Raw genomic sequence first — 8,957 nt, forward strand, 5'->3', positions numbered from 1 at the left:
GTCCGGCAGTGCGAAAGGAGGGCGGGGTCGAGGAAATCGGAGTGCGACGTCTCGACGTCACGACGTCGGGAGGGTGAAAGGCAGTGTCTGACGCTAGAGAGGGGCGTGGTGAAGGGAAGAGCTGCTCTCCTGTAAAAGACTACAAGTCCCAGGATGCCGCGTGACCCCGCCCACAGAGTAGGCGGTCTGTGGTTGGGGGAAAAGCAGGTCCCAAGTGCGGGGCTCTGTGAGCGTGGGAAAGCGCTGCTTGGCGTGGGCATAGCGTTGTCTTTCCTGCTTGGAGAATTGAGAGCCTTGGTCCTGGGGCTAGGAGGGGATGGAGGAATTCCGGCCGAGGAGCGAAGGGGCCCCCACGCTGCAGTGATTTCCTTCCAGAGCTCCATTTGAGGAGAGTGGGATGGAAGGAAAGCCGACCACCCTATTGGGTGCCAGCCAGAAATACAGAGGGCTGCGTACTTTCAATATTGAAAAGTTACAACTCAAGCTAAGCAGGAAAGAGCATCTGTGTTCTCGCCTTTTCCTTTAACCATGCCTTCTGAGTCGGGCGTCAGTGACTTCTGCCTATACGCCCAGCCACTCAGACGGCTGAGACCTGAGGATCGCAGTTCGAAGCCAGCGCCTGCAGGAAGTCGGTGCAGAGTCTAATCTCGAGGTATCTACCCGAGAGCAGGGAGTCGAAGCTCAGAGTGGCGCCCTGAGTGCACACACAGCCTTCAGACAGCCCCAAAGGTCAAGTCTACGTGTAAAACTCCGAAGCCGAAGCAGGGCAGTCCTGTTTCATAACTGCATGAGCATGAAAACGCTGCTGTCACCGTAGGGTGGAGAAAAGCATGTTCTCTGTCCAAGCAGTTTGCTTTCCCGCCTGCCAATCTTGTGAGAACTGTTGTTTAAAAAAAAAAAAAAAAGTAAGTAAGTTCCTACTTTGGCCAGGTGGCTTAGCCCTTGTTCATTACATCTTTCCCTGAATGCATTTGAGTGTCAGGAGCGCCCTGAGTTTTAGTTACCACTCGTGAACGGAGCCACATCCTTCTGCAGACTGTGAACCTGAGCTCGGCTCCTGCTCGGTTAGAGATGAAAAAGCTGCAGGCTGCCTGCTCAGTGAGCTGACCTGCCAGATTTGGGGCTGGTGACGCACCCTCCTGCCTCGCTGAGTTCCTTTGAAGTTGGTGTCCTTATCCTATGTGACACCCCAGCATCCCAAATTATTTCTAACATTAGCAAAGCAAAACAATTCCAGGCCGATGATGTACTTTATATTTGGTGTTAATAGGTGCATAATGTGCTAAAATAAAATGCAGGGTTGATACATAGAAATTTTTGGAGTAGCTTTTGAGTGGGGAGAAAATAAAGTCAAGTTACAAAACAATTTTATTTTCTTACAAGTAGTCCTCTTTCCAGGCTGGTGCGACCATCCTGCCTCAGCCTCCCCAATAACTGAGAAAAGACATGGTCTGCGATAGGGGCTTATACATATTCAATATTGTATTTCTTAATTTAAAAAGATGCACTTTATAGAATACTTATACTTTATAGAATCTGTACTTGGGTATCTAAAATCTTTAAAACTGTTTGATTAAAACAAATATAGACCTCTGCACATCACCTTTACAACAATAAAAATGTTTAGTATAAGGCCGAGAGGCCAAACTAGGTAGAGTGCTTACCTAGCATTCACGAAGACCTGGGTTCGAATCCTCCATACCACATACATAAAAAAAGCCAGAAGTTATGCTGAGACCCAAGTGGCAGAGCACTAGCCTTGAGAAAAAGTCCAAGGACAGTGCTCAGGCCCTGAGTTCAAGCCCCATAACTGGCAAAACAAAAAAAAGAGTGATTATAGGCCAAATCATCATCCAAAACTCAGCAGCTCAGCTGAATTCCTCCAGTTATTGCCCATAGATTTTTTTAAGTGTTTCTCAAAAGAAGGTTCAAAAGCTAAGTAGGTAGTGATATAACAGGCACTTGTTAAATAGTTAAGGTGATTCTGATCCTCAATTGTAATTCATTTTGGGTGCAATCACAGTAGTGATTTTTACCTTCTGTTCAGTAAAAAATAATACCCTATTAACACACATCATTGAGAGTTGGGGGGGGGTCTGGCTTACATAATAGAGTGCCTACTTTCCAAACTTGGGGACCTGAATGCAAACTTTAGTACTGCCAAATGTGTGTGTACTTACATGTACACATATGTCCCTTGACATTATCAAGTCGTTTGTAATTCTGCAAAGGTAAGGTCAAAACTTCTGTTCTCTTTAATAGGTTCAGAGCCAGTTTTTCAGGCATGAAATAAAACTTCTAAGTACCAGAAAAATCTCATGTGTAGACAAGCCATGTGTTTGCTTACTGCTCTGTTGTTGTCATCATGAGATTCTTCATCATGTTGGAACAAGGGGCCGCTCATTTTCATTTTGCACTGGTCTTCACAATGTAGATATCCAGACGTAGGTTCAATAGAATAGTAAGTATTCTAGGAGATCTCCACTGTCATTCTCTGTTGATATCTTCAGGAGTATTTGTATCATTAGTTCCATACCTATTCTAAATTTTCAGTGTTCAGTCTGAGATCATGATATTCATGACAACATCCTCTCTCCTCCAATGATAATTCTAGGAATCTCTCTGTCAGGTAAGGCCTAGAAAGTGCATATACCTGTGATTCTTTTTTTCCTGAACAGGTTCCACTGGCTCATTATAATCTTTCTGTTTAGTTTTTAATATCCAGGCTATTGGGCTACTATGACCTCAATGGCAAATAAGTCTCCTGCTCATGAGGCTTTCTTTAATTTTTATTTTTATTTATTATTTTTTTGCCAGTCCTGGGCTTGAGCTCAGGGCCTGAGCACTGTCCTTCGACTTTCTCAAGGCTAGAGCTCTACCACTTGAGCCTCAGCACCACTTCCGGCTTTTTTTCTATATGCGGTACTGAGGAATCGAACCTGGATCTTCATGCATGCTAGGCAAGCACTTTAACCACTAGGCCAAACTCCCGGCCCCTTTAATTTTTATTTTAAAATATAATTTTATTGTTATTATTAAAGCATTGAACAGAGGGGTTGCAATTTCACAAGTCAGGTAATGAATATATTTCAATGTTATCCCTCCATTCATTTTCCCTAGTCTGCCCCTCCCATCCCTGCTCATTGCTCCTTTTCATTTTTCTTTTATTCTGCTTAAGTATTGTTGTGCCAGGATTGTTCCAAGTTCTGGGAATGACCCCCTCCCCCTTGTTTAGGGCCCATGTACTTGAACCCCAGGTGGTAACAGCTTGGTACTCAGCGGTTAGACACCTGAGTTCTAATTCGACCAGTGGTTAATTGTGATTCTCCTTTAAAAGCGGTGTAAAGTTCTTGCTCAGGGCCTTTCAGCGTTGCCGGCTGTTGGTATGCAGAGGCCCGAGTCCGGACTCGAAAATAAACGAACCCCTGCTTTTTAGCTTTGGCTGTGGTCTCTGGTGGTGTTTTTGGGGTTCTAGAAATTTGGGTACAACAGTATCATCCACAGCTTGCTTGTCTTTGGAAAAGACAAAAAAACACCTGGCTGGATGCTGGGTTAGTGGGGGTCTTTAAGGTTGCTAAATTTCCTGATCGTGGCCTTTCCTTTCACTCTGAATTTGGTTCGTCTGCATTTTTTTCCAACATATTCGTCTTCCAAAGATCACAAAGATTTTTGGGGTATCCATAGAACATTTTCAGTTTGTCTTCAGTCTTTAAAAAATATTCAAAATCCAACCATTTACCTGGCTTGTTTTATATATATAGATACATAGATAGATATAGATAGATAGATATGGTTATATGTGTATTGAATTTGAGTGGCAGGCCTCTGCTTGAAACAAACAACAAAAATTAAAAAAAAAATTAAAAACCCTTCAAGATTTAGAAATTTAAGGCTGGGAGTGTGGCCTACTGGTAGAGTGCTTGCCTAGCGTGCACAAAGCCCTGGATTTGATTCCTTGATACTACATACACAGAAAAAGCCAGAAGTGATGCTGTGGTAGAGTGCTAGCCTTGAGAAAGCTCAAGGACAGTGCTCCATTCCGGAGTTCAAGACCCAGAACTGGCAAAAACAAAAAAAGAGTTAGAAATTTCATTATGAAATTATCTGTTGGTGTTACTCATATTGTTCTCTTTAATAATAAGATTTCTATCAATGGTTCTAGAGCTACTAGTTGCTCCTTTTATTTTGTATTTCAACCAGACGTGACTCAACTGCAATTAGAGCTTTTTGCCTAGAACATTGGGGAACAAATTTGGAACGAAAAAATGATGAACTAGGTTCTGACATTAAATATCCTAAACTCAAAAATCTGTGAATCTTTATCCAAATGTTTATCTGGCTCCATCTATATAACCTATTAAAGAGTCAACTTTAATTAGCAAAGATAACTACTAGTAGGATAATGGAAAAATATTATGGTTTCCGGCTCTTTTTATCACTGTTTGCTCAACACATTTAAGTGAATTAGAAGCAGATGTTGAAATTACTGCCAACTGTTCACTGGCTGTATGTGAATGAGAATTAACTCTGTTCTTTTCATCATTAAATTAAATTACAGCCTTCAGTGGCTTGAAGGGTTTTGAAATGCAAGGCCTGATGGGATTTTAAAGTTACAAATAATACTCTTGATAATTTTGAAAATGTTTGTCCTTGAAAGAAAGTAGGAAAAATCCTGGAAACATTTAGAATCCTGAAGCCCTCACATGATATCTGTAAAAGGAAAAGTGAATTTATTGTTATATAGTGACCCATTCAAAAAGACCTTAAAATGGGTGCCTGGGCATTGTCCCCGTGTTCTTCAAATCAAAGCTACCACCCTAGCCACAGCGCCACTTCCCATTTTTCTAGCAGTTAACTGGAGATAAGAGTCTCACAGTCTTTAGTGCCTGGGCTGGCTCTGAGCTGCCATCCTCAGATCTCAACCTCTGAGTAACTAGGATTACAGGCGTGACCACCATAACCGGTGGTTGTCATTCTTAAACAATACAAGATTCAAGGTTCAGTATGAGTCAGTGCTCAGGTGAGAATGCTCACTAAGCGTTGTTTGCAATTGCAGAGGTGGATGAACATAAAGCACAGGTTATATGGAAAATAAAGATAATTAGATAATACAGAATGTGTAGTAATTAAGGCAGCTTCACAAAGTGACAGCCAACCTCTCAAAAAACCCTTGTTTTTTCTTTTGCCTTTGGACATTCAAGCCTTTGTGTAGTTCTCTACCTCACTGAGAGAAAAATATTATATTGCAGCAATGATGGGAGTGAAATTTCTAAGGTTAAGTCAGAAGCATTATGGCTTTGATATTGGTTTCTGTTGAACTCAGATTCTGGAAAGCTTTACTACTATCATTTCTATCTATTTCAGATTTGTCTGATAATAACGTTGACATTTACAAATGGTATCATAAATAATAAAGTGACCACAAATACCAAAGGATCCAAAAATTTCTCCTCTATAATTCTTGCCTTTCTCCATACCCCCCCTCCATCATTAACAACTTCCTACTGTTAATGAACTGAGGGCTTGTCTCTTTGCATTGTCCATCTGTGAGTCTAGCCACTGGGCGACTCACCAAACAAACACTCTGAGTTCAATATTTCCAAAGCCAAACTCAGTTCATCTATCTATCCCCAAGGCTCTGTCAGCCATTTCTGAAGAGTTGATGAGTCTTCAACTGGGCACTTCGTCATTATTCTAATGTTTTTCTTCCTCGTAGGAATTTTTATGGCCCTGAATGCTAAGTTGAGCTCTTTCCTTTTACTCCTGAAGCTTTCCTTTTGTTCTTGTTCCCCACTATGTTTTACATAAAGGACTTCCTTAATTAGTCTTCCTTCCTTCCCCTCTATTCTACATATAGTCAAAACATTCCTAGATTCCAGGAATCTAAACATATTGTTGCAGAGTCAATCTATTGGAAGTTTGGTTTTTGTTTTTAGTCACTTAAATTTACTTGCACACTTTTCAGTTAATCTCTTCCAACACTGCCCAACACTTTAAACCAGACTCTAGTTTACACATTTGTTACTTGCTTAGTCCTCATTGTCATCATAGGTTTTTGAACTTGTGCTTTATGGTGTACATTTTTCTAAAATTAAAATCTGCCCCAAATCCTTCTCTGATTTGCAATATCCCTAGGAAAGAATTCTAAATTCCCTTATCACCACACAATGCTCCTGTAGTTTAAATCCTAGAATCTTTTGTACATGGTAAACTCCTCTGGTATCATCATACCATCTCACTTTGGACAAATATCTTTCAATAGTAGCTTTTTTTTTTAAAAGGTACTGATGTCTTATACCTATAGTTTTAGCTACTCAAGAAGCTAAGATCTCAGGTTCCATGTTTGAAGCCATCTTGGATAAGAAAGTCTGTAAGAGTCTTACCTCCAATTAGCAACCAAAAAACTAGAAATGGAGCTATGGCCCAAGTGGTAGAGTGCCAATCCTGGGCAAAACAGTTGAGGTACAACCATATGGTTCCATGCCCAGAGTAAAGGGCCTACCAAGAGTTGTTTACAATTTCAGCATGAGGAAAGCTGAGCAGATATGGGCAGAGATCTCAAGGCCCTCGACCAGCACACGAAGAGAGTAGGAGTTTGTTGATCTCTTTAGTACAGACAAAGCTCTGAGACTCTATAAGAACTGAATATACCTGCTACCTCTCCTGCTTTTACCTCTACTCTCTCATTTATCACCGGCTTGACCCACCATTGTGTTTTTCAATCCTCTGAACAATCCTAGTAATTAAAAATAAAATCAAAAGAGGAAAAGAAAAAAAGACCATAGATGTGAGAATTTCCTCCCCAAGGATTCTAATTCTAATATGCAAGAAGCATGGAGAATCAATAGCTTAGATTAAGATTGAAGCTGAAACTCTCTCTAGAGAATGAAGGGCTACTCCAACTTCTCAGAGTCACAAGTTTGACTGGTTTCATCGGAGGATTCCCGCAGCTGGTCTTTACCATGGCGTCAGGGGGCTTCATTCAAGACCTGAAGAGTTTAAGAAACTGAGACAGGGCCCTGATGATTTTGGCTCAGAGCATCTAGTTGTAGGAACTAATTTGATTTCTTGAAGAGGATCAGATCAAATGTCTTTGGGAACTTAGCTAGGTTCTCCCTCTGTCATTCATGTGTTTCAAAGACTTTCATAAGAAATGACTAGCACTAATGTGAGGCCCTAGGAAATTTAGGCTTAACTTTTTGGCATAATCTAGCAGTCAAGACTCCTGACTCCAAATCCTCACCAGCTGAGGAGATTCCAAACCCAGACATCTGGCCCCTAGTTCTTGCCTGATCACAGAACTGACAGATGTGTGCCCCTGTTTAAACAGCTCTACTCTCAGTGTTTTGATTTCCTAGGATGAGGTGGAGTGAGTTAGGTATTTTTTGGGGTCCCTGTCATCTCTTACAAGAGACACTAGGTGGCACTCATGTAACTCCTGTACTATGGGAGAAATTTCACAGCCAGAATCCTCCTATTCCTTAAAAGATTCATGGACTTGCCCTGGACAACTAGGGAAATAATGTAAGAAAGATTGCTTTCTATTAAAAAGATCTTTTGAATTCATACATGTCTGTAGTATTTTACCAGCTGTTTTCATTTAATTGTGTCATTCTGTTGTCATGTTCCTCTCTTTTTTGTCATTTCAAAATTTTACAATATTGAATAAAAAAAAACGTAAAACCAGGCATTAGGCCTTCAACTCTTGATGATCCATGTCTCCAGTCCTAAAATTTGCTGGTTAATTGGAGATGGAGTCTCATGGACTTTTCTGCCCATGCTAACTTTGAATAATAATCTTCTCATATTGGCTTCCCAAGTATTTAAGATTACAAGGGGAGCCATTGCGATCTGACAAGAAAACTACTTCTGTGGCTTGTATATATTTGTGATTTGGAGTGGGAGAGTCAGGTTCTTGCTATATAGCCCAGGCTGACTTCAAACTCATAATCCTCCTGCCTCAGCTTCCTGAGGTGCAGGGCTTATGTGTATGCACTATCATGACTTGCTTACCTTTGCAATTTTTGTGTATAAAAGCAAATGGTATTATCTTAGCAAGTACTAAGTTCTACCAGTCACATGTGTCTGCATGAGTAACTTTAAGAGAAGAGAGAACCACTGTCTCAACAGTGAACTTTAAGTAAATGTATTTCTTTCCTATGTGGACTCATCCACCACAAGTTCTTGTTTAAAATTTTAATTCCCCCGAAGCTGGAGTTCCCACAGAAGCTCTTTCTGGCCCGAAGTGATTTTAGGAATTCGGTCTAGCTGACTCTGGCTTCAAAACTTAACTCATAAATGAGACAATTAGTACTAATGGTCTTCAATTGTCCCCAAAATGAACTCTAGTAGATGGATATTGACTTCAGGGCCTCTGAGTTGCATAAATTTCCTGGGTTGAAGTATAGTCACAACTTCCAGCCCTAAGGTGGGGTATGATGTGGTGTTAGCGATAGAAAAAGGATTGAATATTCAACTGAGCATACATGGGTAGAGATCCTAAAAATATCTATAGCCAAAATGTTAACATCAGCAGCACTTTGGATGACATTGGTCATCTGTATGCTTTTCTATAATTCCCAAGTTTTACTTAAAGACCATGATTTTGTGAATTACTCTTTTCTCAAAGAAAAAGAAAGGATCACTAAGAAACACGAATTGATTTGATTATGGCTTAAAAAGGGTGAGGGAATGTAATATTTCCTTTGTGTGTGAAAAGTATTTGCCTGTATTGTTTCACTGATGGCAAAGGAACAGCAGGAAGAATCTTCCTAACATGATTGTCTTCAACCTGCACAGAAAGAATGATTAAAATAGAAGTGTGCCATACATTTTTAATAATTTATACTTTTTTGCCCCAAATAGAGTACTGTCAGATAAGATTGCTATTTCTATTCCATCTTCTATGATGTTTTTATCTTTCATCCAGTTCTGTAAGATGTCTCCTTGTGGCTTTC

This window comes from Megascapheus bottae, chromosome 1 (assembly GCF_031878675.1).
Source record: "Megascapheus bottae isolate mThoBot1 chromosome 1, mThoBot2.hap1, whole genome shotgun sequence".
Taxonomy (NCBI): domain Eukaryota; kingdom Metazoa; phylum Chordata; class Mammalia; order Rodentia; family Geomyidae; genus Megascapheus; species Megascapheus bottae.